The following is a 17,024-nucleotide window of genomic DNA, read 5'->3' as shown; positions in this document are numbered from 1 at the left end:
TTTACTTTCTCTTACCTATAAGAATTCAAAGAACTTTTTTAAGCATTAAAAATTAAATTATTAAATTTAATAATTATTAAATTATTAATAATTAAATTTAAAATTTAATAAAGCATTAAATTATTATATTTATTTATTATGGTAAGTCCAAGTTCACCAATGCACATATATGTAAATTTGCCATGAACCCAATTAGAAGAAGGAAGAAAGAAAATAAAGAAGGGGAAGGATAAAGAAAAAGTAAAGAAGTGAAATAAACAATAAGGGAAGTGAAGTATGAAGGAGAATCTGTTGTATCGACCATTCTGGGCCAGCAATTTGTAAGGCCAATTTCACACATGAACTCACTTAAACCCCACAATTATGATTATTTCAAAAATAAGAAATTTATCTAAGTTAACCAAAGCCTAAAGTCATATAATTAATATGTCACAAAGCCTAGGCCCAAACTGAAGGCTGCTTTGGTCCCTAATTATCTGAAATGTTTTATGAACTATAAAAGCAATAAGGAATGCATTATATCAGAGATTTGGTTAGTTCACTTGTAAAGATAGCCTGGCTCTTAGTCAGGAAGACATTCAATAATAACCCATTGCACATTAAAACGTGGAAAATGTGTTAATCGGATGGGACAATGGTCAGCAATAAGCCCAGCCAGTGTTTATTGACTGCCTGATTATTCAAAAAACAAGTACAATCCTGTAAAACCCCATTATCTGAAGTCTTCTTGTTACAATACAAATATCCTTTTTTTTTTTTTTTTGGTGAGAGATCAAAATTTTGATAATTATCATACAGAAAAAATATGTAGTAAAATTGCTTTTGCCTCTTTTAGTGTATAGTTCTATGATTTTTAAGACATTTAGGGATCCCTGGGTGGCGCAGCAGTTTGGCGCCTGCCTTTGGCCCAGGGCGCGATCCTGGAGACCCGGGATCGAATCCCACGTCCGGCTCCCGGTGCATGGAGCCTGCTTCTCCCTCTGCCTATGTCTCTGCCTCTCTCTCTCTCTCTCTCTCTCTCTCTCTCTCTCCCTCTCTCTCTCTCTCTCTCTCTCTGACTATCATAAATAAATACATTAAAAAATTAAAAAAAGAAGACATTTATAGATTCAGGTAACAATCGTCATAATCAGAACACAGAACTTGTCTATCACCCTCAGCACTCCCTTGTGCTATCCCTTGTTAGTTCCCTTCTTCGGTCTACTCATAAATCCTTCAAAGACTAATATGCTCTTTACTCTATAGTTTTACCTGTCCCAGAATATCATATAAAATGAATCATATGACCCATCAGTCTCTGCCTTCTTTCTCTTAGCATAAAGCCTCTGAGATTCACCCAGGTTGTAACACTGAGTAGCATTCCACTGTACGGGTGTACTAGAGTTTGTTTATTCACCTACTGAAAGACATCAGTTGTTTCTAGTTTTTGGCAATTATGAATAGAGCTGTTATAAAATTTATACCCAGATTTTTGTGTGAACATAAGTTCATTTTTCTAGGGTAAATTTCAGAGTGGCATAGTGGATAAAGAATCATGCATATTTATAAGAAACTGCCAGTTTTCCAGAGTAGCTGTATCAGTTTTGCATTCCTACCAGAAACGTATGGGAGTTATAGTTGCTTTTCATCCTCATCAACACTTGGTATTGTCAATATATAAATATATATATACACATTCTTATAGGTATGTAGTGATATTTCATCATTTATTTAAACCGCATTTCTCCAATGACTGTTTGGGAGTTTTTTTGCCATCCTTATATGCCCTTTACTAAAGTGCAATTCATATCTTTTGCGCATTTTAATTGGATTGTTCATTTTCTTATTGTTGAGTTTTGAGAATTCTTCATATATTCTGGCTATGATTAATATATTGGATATATGACTTACATATATGTTTACAAGTTTGCGACTTGTATTCTCATTTTCTTAATGCAAAAAAATTTTCATTGCCACTTTAACCAGTTGCTGCTTAAGTTCAAATGAAAGAACAACTGACCAAAAAGACATTTTCTAAAAGGGCAGTTCTTTGACACATGTCACCTTGGGTTATTCTTCAGGGAAACATTCACTGCTAACACTCAGGGATCGAACCAGTAGGGTTTGCATCCAAAGACTTTGCCTCATAAAGTCTCAGGCTATCTCCTTTCATTTCTCTTCATAAATAACACCCCTCCCACACACACAACACAAATTTTCTTTCTCATGGACACAGAATCCATTGCAGACTCTAATTCACTCAAATAAAAAGGCACCTAACATGTAGAATATTTCTCTCTATTCAAGAAACAATGTGAAATTTAGGTCTGAATCCTTTGGACTCAATTCCACTGGCTTCTAATTATGTATTTGCCTTTAGTCGTTATTAGGGTACTACCTTCATCCTATTTTTGTCATTTCTTTTTTTTTTTTTAATTTTTTATTTACTTAGGATAGTCACAGAGAGAGAGAGAGAGAGGCAGAGACACAGGCAGAGGGAGAAGCAGGCTCCATGCACCGGGAGCCCGATGTGGGATTCGATCCCGGGTCTCCAGGATCGCGCCCTGGGCCAAAGGCAGGCGCCAAACCGCTGCGCCACCCAGGGATCCCCTATTTTTGTCATTTTAATTGACTTCCTCTCTTATGGATTCTTTTATACCCTAAAGAATGCATGCTTTTTTATTCTGAGTCCCAGACTCACTTTCTTTAATGTAAGGCAGCCAGATCTCAATTCCTTGCTAAATGATGACTAAGAAATTTCACTCTGCAAGCTTGCTTTGTCTATTAAAACAAATGTATTTTTTATGAAATGGAGATTTTTATAGACATGCAGATGTGCATTAGAGTTAATATTTCTACAAAAAGGTTCTATTAGCAATAGAAAACTTCTAACATGAAGTCACAGGATGTTAAAATATTACAACACAATAAATACAACAGCACCCTCCAAGACCCAACTACAGAGAAGAGTAAGCATCTGTCAAGTTTGGAAGAATCTCCACCTACAATTTCCCCAGCTTTACCTCTTCCCAACCCTACCCTACCTTGGTAAAAGCTGTAGCTTCAGTCCACGTTGCTCCACTCAGTCATCACTGAAACCCTCTTGTCAGTGGGTTGGATCAATAACAGGCCTGAGTCTTTTTTCCAGAATACATGGAGACATGTTCCTTATGGTTTCTGTATGGATTAAGCTTGGCTATGGCCAGCAATGACCTCAGGTCACATCCATGTCCCCTCTGCTTTCAAGGCCAGTTACTAGCTATGTGACCTTGGATAATTTACATAATTTCTGTGTCTCAATATCCTCATCTATAATTAATACCATTGTGGTGATGTTCCTGGGAGAATAAATAGTGCAAATTAGGCACCTAGCATATACTAAACACTATTTTGGTTTCCTTCATCCTTCTTGACTTATTCTTTTTTCAAATTATTTTATATATCTATCCCAAGTTTCATGCTCCTACAAGGGTCACGTTAGATTTTTATCAATCAGACCTCCTCAGGTATCTGGTCTCTTCTTAGCCATACAGCCTATTAATTTTCATTGCCTGGATGACAATTTTCATGACATAGATGGGTGTTTGATATCAAACTACTCACTTTGTAATGAGTTTATGCCCCTATAGCAAAGGCCAGCATCATTTAAAACATGAAACTCAGGTTGACATTTTTAAAGAAAGGCTATTTCAATTCATTCACATAAAAGTTAAATAAGCTTGTGTGTGTGAGTGTGTGAGACAAATATGAATTTCAAGTTACCACAGGAATGTATTACCAGCAATGACAAAAAATTAAAAGTACACAAAACAATTCCCCAAATACTCTTATAACGCTGATAATCAAAATTCTTCCCTGTTAGCCAAGGACTTTTTGCTCCTCTTCATTTGCTTTTTACACAAATCAAAATATGTATTCAAGAACAAGTAATAAACTTTTCTAAATAGCACCCTCAGTGAAAGGCTCCAGGACAAGCACAAGTTCATGATTCACACCGGATAAACATTTGCTTAACAGAACCAAAGAGAACTGAACTGGTGCTATGGTAAATTTTTATAGAATCAGAACACTGGTGACACAAACTTACTTTACATTCTGGATCAAGAGTGCAAATCTGCTACCTATTAATACAGCGACCTCACTGGACAAGAGGGAAATGACACCATTAGACATGTAGGCACTGCTGAACCAAGGACCCAAATACTACATTCTGACTGAATGAATTTTTATTCCCAGTAAAATAAATTCTAGACCTAAATATCCATCTTTTTTTGGATATTCAAATTATTCTTTTGGTAATATTTTTAATTTTGTCTCCATTTTCTCACTATATCAGAGAAAATCCTCTTGGAATTTTTTTTATTCCTATTCTCTATAGACTTTTTATAGAAAGAAATATTTTATCCCCCAAACACATGGCTATTTCGACTCAGTTCATTGGACTGCCATCCCCTTAGATTTGTTTTATTAGTATGTTTTCAGCAATTACCTCTAAATGGAAGATCAATTCACCTCCTAGTTTGTAACACACAGCAGACTGTTTTGTCTTGATCTTCTATTTGCAGCCCATTGTACAAAATTTTCCAAAAGGTTGATGAATGTCTGAAGGTGTTACCTCTGAGGGACCATAATGTCATAGGCCTTGTTGTGTGGAAAACATTGATGGCAAGGGTACTATTTCAAAAATGTTTTAAAAACTTCTATAAGCCAAATATGACTGATTATAAATGGAGTATATTTTGGCTGTGGTAATTCAAAAGTAGGATAAAAATAAGTATCTGAGAATATGGAAGATTTCATTTGCCCTTGTTCAAACCCAGGTGGAAACACTGCCCTACTGTGAAGGCCCAGAAAATTCTCCTAAGAATTTTCTCTGGGCTCAGGAAGACAATTTAAATATTTCTTGCTCTAGGGGACTTAAGCATTTTTCTAAGCCATAGCTTTAAATTGCTTCAGGGGAAAGACATTCAAAACTTTTGAAAACTCCAAGAATAATCCCCTAAAGACTTAATTATATTAGATCCATACTGTATTTCAAATAACCAATCAGGAGTCTTGAGGATGTGTCTTAACCCATTCTTTATTATCATTTACTGCTGAAATCCTTAATCCAAATATATTCCAGTGGCTTTGTCTATACCTTTGTTCATCCTATCGTGTCTTATTGATGAGATAATAGAAACATCTCATTTAGCTAATTAGCACTTGGTTATTAATATAAGAGTAAACATTTATAAATTTCTAGGCATTAAGAATTAAATATATATATAGAATTACATATGAATTCTATAAGAATTCTAAAAGAATTCATATTACATAAGAATTACATATATAGAATATACATATATTCTATATATAAAATTTAATTCCTATTTGTTTAATTAGTGAGTGAAGAGAAAAAGTATTTTATTGTACAAAATAATCTAAAAATTACTGAAGTTGAAAAATCAGAATCTACTTATGTGAATATGAGTGGCATTTTGAAACTCACAACAAATTCAGAAATTTTGCAACCATTCAATGAAAATCTAGAGGCCATCAAGCTATTCAGTTTTCTTTTTTTTTTTTTTTTTTTTTTTTTTTTGCTATTCAGTTTTCTCATTGCAATTCTACAACCTAATTTGTAACTCAATCCTACTCCATACTGTAAACATCTCCAAAGAATTCACCTAAAGAGGAGCACCTGGGTGCTCAGTCAGTTGAGCCTCTGACTCTTAGTTTCAGCTCAGGTCATGGGAACAAGCCTCACCCCACTTGTGAGCAAAAGTGCATGTGCCCTCTCTCTCTCAAATAAGTAAATATTAAAAAAAAAAAAAGAAGAATTCACTTAAACATATATATCTATCACCTACATTAATTGGCATAAAATTACTACTTATCTAATATAAACAATTAAGAGGTAAAGGTGAACATATGTATAAAATCCCAAGTATACTCAGTCAACTCTTTCTGAAGGGACTTCTCTCCTTTCCTTGAACTGCTTCACCAAACAATGAATATAATTTGTTTACCACAAAACCACTATCCAGGTAAAATAAACTTTCACTACAAGTCTAAAGACAGTAGGAAAAAATTACAGCACTGAACAAAAACAAGTGAAAACTGGGTATCAAAAAACAAAACAAAACAAAACAAAACTGGGTATCCAACATCATTGTTTCTGAAGTTTACTGACCTGACCACAAGAACTTGTTTCCTGGACATTTATCTTTTTAGATCCTGGTCTTTTACCACATAACTAAGCTTTCTCCCCAAGCACAGAGCTCTTTACCCATTTTTTCCTTTCTTCTCAAGTCATAAGGGACCCTCAAAATCCTATATCCAACATTACTTAAGTGAACACCCAAGTAATTCATATCAGAATAATATTTCAGGAAAATAACATTATTCTTTTACTTCTTTTACAGGAAAGTTTTAGTCATTATTTTTTAACCTATCTCATCAAAGCTAGGACATGGTCATAATTTAATAAAACCAAAGGGCTCATTAAAGAGTCTTCCACCAAAAAAAAAATTAACTATAGTTATCTTTCCTGTCATCACTTAGGAAGTATAAAACATCCTAATGGGCATGCAGTGCAACTCAGCCTCAATGTGTAATCTCCAAACCTAAAGAAATTGCTTAAATTATTTAACTTGAGATTTTACATTTTTTTACTATAAATTAATCTTTCTAACAATTAGGCACCTACCTTAATTCTTTCCTCTTTTTAAAATTGGATTTTCTGTTTTCCATATGTATATATGTTTATTTGAGAAACTTAAGACAATTCAGAAAAAATGCCATAGCTATGTTTTTAAATATATCTTTCCAGCATCTATCACACTTAAGTTTTCCTGGTTAGGTTTTGGCTTTGCAAACAATGCTGAGAACTAGTTTTTGTTTTTCTTTCAAGTAACCATGCTAACATAAGTATTTTTGTATTAATACAAATTCTTTAAAAATATTATTCAATAGTTGTAAAACAATCCATCAAATGATGTACTATGATGATTTCATAATTCCCCTCCATCAAAATAGACAAGTGTGAAAAACTACTTCAATAGGTTGCAGGTGGGAAGATGACACTGGAATAGGAGGACCCTAGGCTTGTCTCATCCCACAAACACAACTAGTTAACTATCAAATCATCCTATATCCCAGAATCAACCTGAAGACTGACAGAAAAAACTCCAAAACTAAAGGAAGAGAAGAGGCCACCTTGAAGAAGGTAGGGAGTGCAGAGACATGATTTAGGGGAGACAAAGATCAGGAATGCTACAGAGGGGAGGGTGTCTTGGTCATGCAGAAGAGTGAGAGAGAGAGAGAGGAGCACACAGATAAATGTACAAGGAGAACATTTCCCCAATCCATTGGGTGGGAAAACTAGAGGGGCTGAATTTTGAGAGTTCTTGCAATTGGTGGGCTTAAAGCCTAGAGTTTTAAAGGTCAGTGGGCTTGGCTAGGATAGAACCCAGATGGCACTGAATTGCTCCTGGAGAGAAGACAGGCAAACAGTCCAGGGGGGGAGATGGCATGGAAATAGCAATATGAAGAACATGTGGGGCACACAGTAGGGAGACTATTCACTCTTCAAGGAGCATGTCCCTGAGACGCGGCACTCACACAGAGACACCTCTCTGGGAACAAAGGAGCTGGCTGGCACCATTTCCCTCCCTTGCCCCTCATCATAAACATGGAGCCACCTGCAGGAAACAGTACAGCACTTACACTGGCTGCCTAACTTTTTTTTTTTTTTTTTTTTTTTTGCCTTTCTTACACCAAACCTGGTACCCTCTGGCAGGACTGCTCTTCTCAGTCACTTGCCTCTGTTCTAGCATGATGGGCCTCTCCCACAGAAGACAAGCACAAACTCCAGCCTAAACCATGTCTCCCCACCAGAGAGTTCTGAAGGCCTCAGTCTGGTGGAGTTGGTGTTCAGTCTCATATCGCAAAAGCAGACAAGAGCACATTTAGTTAAAACTCACCCCATTTAAGCCAAGAACCAAACATTGTCCACAATAAGCAAGGAGAGCTTCTGCAAATGATTGGCCTGAAGGATAGAGCAGCCACAACACAACAGTAGAATGCACGCAATACATGCTGGAGATACTTCCTGAAGTGCCCAGCCCTGGGCACTGTATGACCTATTCTTCATAAGGCCATTATTTTCAGGAACAGGAGACATAACTGCCTTTTCTAATGCAAAGAAGAAGGCAGAAACTTAGACAAAATACCAAGATTGAGGAATTTCTCCCAAATGAAAGAAAAGGATAAGGCCATATCTAATGATCTAAGCAAGACAGTACAGAAGTATGCCTGATGGAGAATTTATTTTTTTTATTTATTTTTTCTGATGGCGAATTTAAAACAGCAATCATAAGGATACTCACTGGGCTTGAGAAAAAAAATAGAAGACACCAGAGGGACCCTTATCACAGAGATAAAAGAGTTAAAAAAAATCAGCAAGAGATAAAGAATCCAATCCAATCAATGAAATTAGAAACAGGCTTGACCCAATGAACAGAAGGCTGGAAGAAGCAGAAGAATGAATTAGTGATATAGAAGAAAAAATAATGGAATATAGTGAAGCTGAACAAAAAAGAGGAAGAAGAATTATGCAACATGAGAATAGACTTAAGGAACTCAGTGACCTCATCAAATGTAATAACATTCATATTATAGGAGTCTCAGAAGAAGAGAGAAAAGAGAGCAGGAAGTTATTTCAAGAAATAACAGCAGAAAACTTCCCTAATTTGGAAAACATTCATCCAGATCCTGGAGGCAGAGAGAACTCCCATCAAAATCAACAAAAGCAGGTTAACACCAAGACATAGAGTAATGAAATTTGCAAAATAAACTGATTTAAAGAAAAAGAAGCTGCAAGACAAAAGAAGTCCTTAACTGACAAGGGAATATCCACAAAGCTATCTGGAGATTTCCTTTAAAAAAAAAAAAAAGATTTTATTTATTTATTCATGAGAGACAGAGAGAGAGAGAGAGAGAGGCAGAGGGAGAAGCAGGCTCCATGCAGGGACCCTGACGTAGGACTGGATCCCGGGTTTCCAGGATCACACCCTGGACTGAAGGCAGTGCTAAACCACTGAGCCACCGGAGCTGCCCTATCTGGAGATTTCTCAACAGAAACTTGGCAAGCCAGAAAAGAGTTGCATGATATATTTAAAGTGCTGAATTTAGGGGCACCTGGGTGGCTCAAATGTCTGCCTTCAGCTCAAGTCATAATTCCAGGGTCCTGGGATTGAGCCCTACATCAGGCTCTCTGCTCAATGGGGAGCCTGCTTCTCCTTCTCCCTCTGTCACTCCCCATGCTTGTGCTCTCTCACTCTCCCTCTGTCAAATAAATAAATAAAATCTTTTTAAAAACAAATGAACAAACAAACTAAAGTGCTGAATGGAACACATCTGCAGCCAAGAAGAATACTCTATCCGTCGAGGCTATTATTCAGAACAGAAGGAGAGACAGAGTTTCCCAGACAAAAACTAAAGGAGTTTGTGACCACTAAACCAGCGCTGTAAGAAAACATTAAAAGAGACTCTTTGAGTGCAAAGGAGAAACTAAAAGTGACAAAAGCAAGAAAGGATCAGAGAAACTCTACAGAAATAATGATAAAACAAGTAATAAAATGGCAATAAATGCATATCTTTCAATAATCACTTTGAATGTAAAGAGACTAAACATTCCCATTAAAAGACATAAGGTGTTGGAATGGATAAAAGTCAAGGCCTATCTATAATGCTGACCACCAGAGACTCATTCTAGATCTAAGGATACCTGCAGTTTGCAAGTGAGGAATGGAGAAACATTTATCACTGAAATAAATGTCAAAACAAAGCTGGAGTAGCAATACTTATATTGGCCAAACTAGGCTTTAAAATAAAGATTATAAAAAGTGACCAAAAGGGCATTACATAATCATAAAGAGAATAACACAAAAAGATGATATGACAATTATATATATTTATGCAACCAACATGGGAGCACCCAAATATATAAAGCATTAATAACAAACACAAAGGAATTAATTGATAATAACACAATAATAGTAGGAACTTTAAGATCCCATTTACATCAATGGATAGATCATCTAAACAAAAACTATACAAGGAAACAATGGATTTGAAAGACACAATGGGCCAGATGGACTTACATATGAGGGAAGTATATAGTAATACACATCTATTTCAAGAAGAAAAAAAAATCTCAAATAAACAACCAAAACTTACACCTAAAGGAACTAGAAAAGAAAAACAAATTAAAATAAAGCCAGTAAAAGGAAGGAAATAATAAATATTAGAGCAGAAATAAGTGATATAGAAACAAAAAAAAATACAACATAATGATGAAACTAGGTGCTAGTTCTTTGAAAAACTTAATAAAATTCATAAATCTCTAACCAGACTTATCAAAAAGAGAAAGAATCCAAAAAAAGAAATCACAAATGAGAGAGGAAAAATAACAACCAACACTGCAGACATACAAACAATTACAGGAGAATATTATGGAAAACTATATGCCAATAAATTTGACAACCTGGAAGAAATAAATTCCAGAAACATATGAACTACCAAAACTGAAGCAGAAGAAATAGAAAACTTGGACAGACTAATAACCAAGAAAGAAACTGAATCAATAATCAAAAAACTTCCAGGAAACAAAAGTCCAGGGCCAGACAGCTTCACAGGGAAACTCCACCAAATATTTTATAAAGATTGTATTTATTTATTTCAGAGAGAGAGAGAGAGAGCAGAGGGAGGGGCAGAGACAGATAAAGAGAGAGAATCCCAAGCAGACTCCCCAGTGAGTGCAGTGCCTGATACAGGGCTTGATCCCACAACCCTGAGATCATGACCTGAGATGAAATCAAGAGTTGGATGCTTAACCAACACAGCCACTGAGGTGCCCCTCTACCAGACATTTAAAAGAAGGCCAATATTTATTCCTCTATAACCATTCCAAAAAATAGAAAAAGAAGAAAAACTTCCAAATTCATTCTATGAGGCTAGCATTATCCTGATAGAAAAACCAGATAAACACTCCACGAAAAAGAGAACTACAGGCCAATATCCCTGATAAATATGGATGCAAAAATTCTCGATAAAAATACTAGCAAACCAACTCCAACAATACATTAAAAAATCATTCACCACAATCAAGTGGGATTTATTCCTGAGATGCCAGAGTAGTTCAATAGTTGCAAATCACTCAACGTGATACACCACATTAATGCAAAAAAAGGATAGAACCATATGATCATTTCAATAGGTGCAGAAAAAGCATTTGACAAAGTGCAACATCTCTTTCATGATAAAAACCCTCAACAAGTAGTTTAGGGAGGAACATAATTCAACATAAGAAAGGTCATGAAAAACCCACAGCTAATATCATCCTCAAATGGGGAAAAACTGTTCCTCTACAGTCAGGAACAAGACAGAGATGTCCACTCTCATCACTGTTATTTAACATAGTACTGGAAGTCCTAGTCACAGGAATCAGACAACAAAAAGATCAAATCAGACAATAAAAGGCATCCAACTTGGCAAGGAAGAAGTAAAACTTTCATTTTCTCAGATAACCATGATACTCTATATAGAACCCAAAAGTCTCCATCAAGAAACTGTCAAACTAATAAATTCAGTAAAGCTGCAGGATACAAAATCAATGTAAAGAAATCTGTTGCATTTCTATACACCAATAATGAGACAACACAATGAGAAATTAAGGAATCAATCCCATTTACAATTGCACCAAAACCAATGAGATACCTAGGAATAAACTTAACCAAAGAGGTGAAAGGTCTGTATTCTGAACACTGTAAAACATTGATGAAAGAAGTTGAAGATGACACAAAGAAATGGAAAGACATTCCATGCTCATGGATTGGAAGGACAAACCTTGTCAAAATGTCTATACTACCCAAAGCAATCTACACATGTAATGGAATCTCTAACAGAATCTCCATCAGAGCTAGAACAAACAATCCTAAAATTTGTATGGAAGCACGAAAGACCCCGAATAATCGCAGCAACCTTGAAAAAGAAAAGCAAATCTGGAGCTGTGGTGGGGCTTGCTGGGATCACGGCAGAGAATCACTGCGAGCTGCTGCTGCTGCTGCAAGCCCAGGGTGGCCTCGGGGAGGGCTCGGTGCCCTGGCCCAGGACCCCGGCCATGTGTCCAAGTGGGTCCGGCTCAACGTTGGTGGCACCTACCCCCTACCACCTGGCAGATGACGTGCGGGACCAGAAATCCTTCCCATCCTGTCTGTGCCAGGCCAACCCCGACCTGGACTCAGACAAGGATGAAACTGGTGCCCATTTAGTCGACAGAGACCCCTACTTTGGGCCTGCGCTGAACTACCTGAGCACGGGAAGCTGGTCATTAACAAAGACCTCGCAGAGGAAGGAGTGTTGGAGGAATCGGAATTTTACAATATCACCTCACTAATAAAACTTATAAAGGACAAAATTCGAGAACGAGACAGCAAAACCTCCCAGGTGCCGGTGGAGCACGAATACCGTGTGCTGCAGCGACAGGTGGAGGAGCTCACCCGGATGGTGTCCACCATCTGATGGCTGGAAGTTCGAGCAGCTGGTCAGCGTCGGCTCCTCCTACAACCACGGGAGCCAGGACCAGGCCCAGTTCCTCTGCGTGGTCTCCAAGGCCAGTGAGCCCAGTGAGAAAGCCAAGATTGTGAGAAGCACAGTGTTGACAGCTGAAGAAACATTTTATCTTGACCCAAGTTGCAACGATCTGCCATGTGGAGGAAGCTTGGCCCTGCGAAGAAACCTGCCTTTGACAATTTCTCCATGGAGATCTGGGTGTGGATCCTTTTTTTTTTGCCTCTGAGGTGGGCGGTGAGAGAGGGGACCACCTGCCTGAGACCTTTTCTTGACTCAATATGCTACCTCTAAAACTACTTTTGGATAAAAGTTTTCCATTAATTATTCATATCCCAATCCAATAATTTAAGTATATTTTCTTTTATTGCTTTAGTATGTTTAACCAACTTGGAAGATTTATTAATTCAATCCCCACTGGGAGCAGGCGTGCTGGCCAGGTGGGTGTCCCCCTGGGGGCCTCCACTCGGTGTTCCCCATGCTGCATGGGCCTGAGGCGGGAAGCTTCCAGCCAGCCCCTGTAATCACTGAAGGTCATTTGAAGGACAGCAGTCTTGGCGCTAACATAACATAAACAGTCTGTGAAGGAGCCTGGGCCTTGCTGGTAGCAAGTGGCTGCAGCCCGGTGGCCACAGGCTCTGAGATCACCCACACGTGCACCAGGCCCTGGTCCTCGGGTCAGGGAGTCCACTCTGCCTTCCAGGCAAAAGAGGTTGGCAGTTTCTTGCAGCCCCAGCAGGTGCCTCCTGAGAGGTGGCCTCCGGGTGTTCACTACTTCCCAGGCCTCAGACCCGAGGCCCGGCCTCCTTCAGAGCCAGGCTCCCCCTGCCTGACCACGTCGGGAACAGTGGAGGCTTCTCCACTTACATTTTCCAGGCAAGAGAACTTTGCATCCCTTCTTCCCCAGTGTGGACAGACGACCCAGCGTTTTTACTTTTTAGAGATGCCTGAAATTGTTGCTGTATTTTGGACTGATGCATTAAGTCATTGAAGGGGAGGTAGAAGCTTGTCGGGTTTGGCCCAACCTCGGGCCTGGGGGGGGGGGCGAGGGGGAGCGGGGGAGCTGTTGCCCATCAGTGCCTTTGTCCCGCCTAGGATGGAGGTCCGGGCGGAGGCCTGTCCACCTGGCTCCCGGGGTTGGGACTCCCGGTCACCCTGAAAACCAGATATTTACAATGCATCACAGATCTCTCCCTCTCGCTGGCTCGCTCGCTCGTCTTCTTTGCCTAACTATGCAGTTCTCTCTGGGGTGTGGGGTGTTTGAGACTCACACGACCTGCACGGGCTCTGCCCACGGGACATGATGTTGGACCTACTGGAATCCCTGCAAAAAGCGCTGCTCGCATGTTTATTTTTTTTTTAATTACACCTCAAGGCTTTATTTTTTTTATTATTATTAATTTTTTATTTATGATAGTCACACACAGAGAGAGAGAGAGAGAGAGGCAGAGACACAGGCAGAGGGAGAAGCAGGCTCCATGCACCGGGAGCCTGACGTGGGATTCGATCCCGGGTCTCCAGGATCGCGCCCTGGGCCAAAGGCAGGCGCTAAACCCCTGCGCCACCCAGGGATCCCCTGCTCGCATGCTTTGAGGACAGACCTTTCCTAGCTGCGGGGGGCTGCAGCGGGGCAGCTCTCTACTTCCTTGCCAGGGCCACCCCGAGGGGGGCGGAGGCTCGGGTACTTAGTTTCCAGGGCTTCCAGAGGCTCCTCGCCTGTGTCCTCTTCTTTGCCAATAACCTGATTAACCAAGTTCTCCTGCACCTGGGACTTCCATCCTCCTTCCTGTGAGGTCTGTTGTCTGTTGTTAAATTTTTGGCTTCACATTCATCGCAGTCTTTCTGGAGGACACATTTGGGCCAGGCAACTGCCCCCCCGGGGTGCCCAGGGTGAGAGCAGCCCCAACCTGCGGAGCGCTGTTGGCCACGTGGCATCGTTTGATTTGTGATCTTGACATAATAGATAGGCTTGTGGTTTTTTAATTTAAAGATATTAAGACTTAATTCACTAAAATTTATTCTGAGGGGATATTTATACTTTTATACTTTTTTAGGTATCCGTATTTTATCAGCTTACAGTTTAATGCCTAAGTTTCCCCTGAAAATAGCAAATAAAATTGTGTATTTATGAATGAGAGAAAAAAAAAAAAGAAGAAAAGAAAATCTGGAGGCATCACAATTCCAGGCTCCAAGTTATACTACAAAGCTGTAATCACCAAGACAATATGCTATTGCTGCAAAAACAGATATATAAATCAATAGAACAGAACAGAAAAGCTAGAAATGCATCCACAATTATACGGTCAATCAATCTTCAACAAAGTAGGAAAGAATATGGATGGGAAAAAGTCTTCAACAAATGGTGTTGTGAAAACTGGATAGCAACATGCAAAAGAATGAAACTGGACCACTTTCTTACACCATGCACAAAAATAAATTCAAAATGTATGAAAAACCTAAATGTGAGGCAGGAAACCATCAAAATACTAGAGGAGAACATAGGAAGTAACCTCTTTGACATAAGCTGTAGCAACTTCTTTCTAGTTATGTCGCCTGAGGCAAGGGAAACAAAAGGAAAAATAAATTATTGTGGCTACATCAAAATAAAAAGCTTCTGCACAGCTAAGGAAACAATCAACAAAACCAAAAGGTAATCTACAGAATGGGGGAAGATATTTGCAAATGACATGTGATAAAGGGTCAGTATGCAAAGTAAAGAACTTATCAAACTCAACTCCAAAACACAAATAATCCAATTAAGAAATGGGCAGAAGACATGAATAGATGTTTTTCCAAAGGAGACATGCAGATAGCTAACAGACACATGAAAAGATGCTCAAGGTCACTCATCATCAGGGAAATACAAATCAAAACTACAATGAGATATCACCTCACACCAATCAGAAAGGTTAAAATCAACAACACAGAAAGCAACAGGTATGGGCAAGGCTGTGGAAAAAGGAGAACCATCTTACACTGCTGGTAGGAATGTAAATCAGTGCAGCCAGTGTGTGTATGTGTGTGTGTGTGTGTGTGTGTGTGTTATATATTTAGAGGGAACATAATTCAACATAAGAAAGGTCATGAAACCCCCCATGTATTGTGTATATATCTCATGACCCTTCATATATATATATACATGAATTCATATATATATGAATTATATATACATGTATAAAATAGGATTATACACACACAATGGAATATTACTCAGCCATAAAAAAGAATGAAATTTTGCCATTTGCAACAACATGGATGGAGCTAGACAGTATTATGCTAAGTGAATTATCAATTGGATGAAGACAAATGCCATATGATTTCCCTCATGTGGAATTTAAAAAAAACAAATGAACAAATACACAAATGTATTTAAGACAGTACTCTTTTGAAGAATGGAATATTTGGAATCTATCAATTACCTTTAAAAGGAGGTACTCTAACATTGCAAGAGAAATATAAATAATGACCTATGCTCTTTGTTTAAAGCATAAAAAGAGATGAGTGGCTTCCTGTAGGAATTATTGTAAGTAAAATCTTTAGTCAGTAACAATTTGGGGACTGAGTACCAAATATAGTCTCAGCATAAAATAATTATTTTCTGAAAATAATTTCCAAACAGAAATAAACATTTTGGAAATCTTAAAAGGGAAGAAATAGCATTTGACCTGATCTGTATCTTCCCTAAAATGGTGTCAGTATAGACTCCAGATTACTTATGCTCGTTCAAAGACTCTATCGTAGAGTTTTACTGGTGAACTAAAAGTAGGTTGATTAGGCTCGTGCGGTAACTCAAATTTCATTCTTAAACAGTACTGAACAGGAGTGTATCTTGGCCTATCTACCTCTTTGTGTTCTCTTTGTAAACCTTCATAGTTTGGTGCAGCTTACATTAGATAAGGGTTCTCTCTCCCGTAGCCAATAGGATTATAAACTTCCTTCTAAACTGACTACGTGGTATGATCATTGTTTCCTTAGGGAGCAGCACAACTTACTGTCAAATGGCTATCACAAGGCAAATCCTATACCATCTCCCCAGCCCTTGTTTGAAAATACTAAGTAGTGATTCATCCAATGGATCAATTAATTTATGTATCTAGGGAAATATGTTGTAACTCTGGTTAAAAACATACCAAGCTGTTTTGAAAATGTCATTCTGTGATTCATTTACTATAAATAGGGAGGTTATTTGTTAATATTTACTGTCTAATCTTTTTTCAAATAATAATAAAAAAAAATTTGTTCCATGCCCTTTGGCACACAACCCAGGTGCTCACCCAAAGTTCTTTCCTCAAAAAAATATCGGCCCTAACTGTAAGATGAATAACTTTCAGATGGATGGCCTATGCGCATGCAATTTGGTTGTTTGTACATCTATAATCTAAAGAACATGAAACTGTTTGCAATAAAGTACACAGAACTCTTACTGCCAA

At 38.3% G+C, this 17,024-nt stretch overlaps 1 pseudogene; it reads left to right on the top strand.

Moving 5' to 3' along the window:
• The first annotated feature begins 11,970 nt into the window (after positions 1 to 11,970).
• Positions 11,971 to 14,543, top strand: LOC129494550 (BTB/POZ domain-containing protein KCTD5-like; annotated as a pseudogene).
• The last annotated feature ends 2,481 nt before the right edge of the window (positions 14,544 to 17,024 follow it).

This window comes from Nyctereutes procyonoides, unplaced genomic scaffold, assembly GCF_905146905.1.
Source record: "Nyctereutes procyonoides isolate TBG_1078 unplaced genomic scaffold, NYPRO_anot_genome, whole genome shotgun sequence".
Lineage (NCBI taxonomy): Eukaryota > Metazoa > Chordata > Mammalia > Carnivora > Canidae > Nyctereutes > Nyctereutes procyonoides.
The sequence above is the reverse complement of the archived record's forward strand: the minus strand, read 5'-3'. Positions and strand labels throughout refer to the sequence as shown.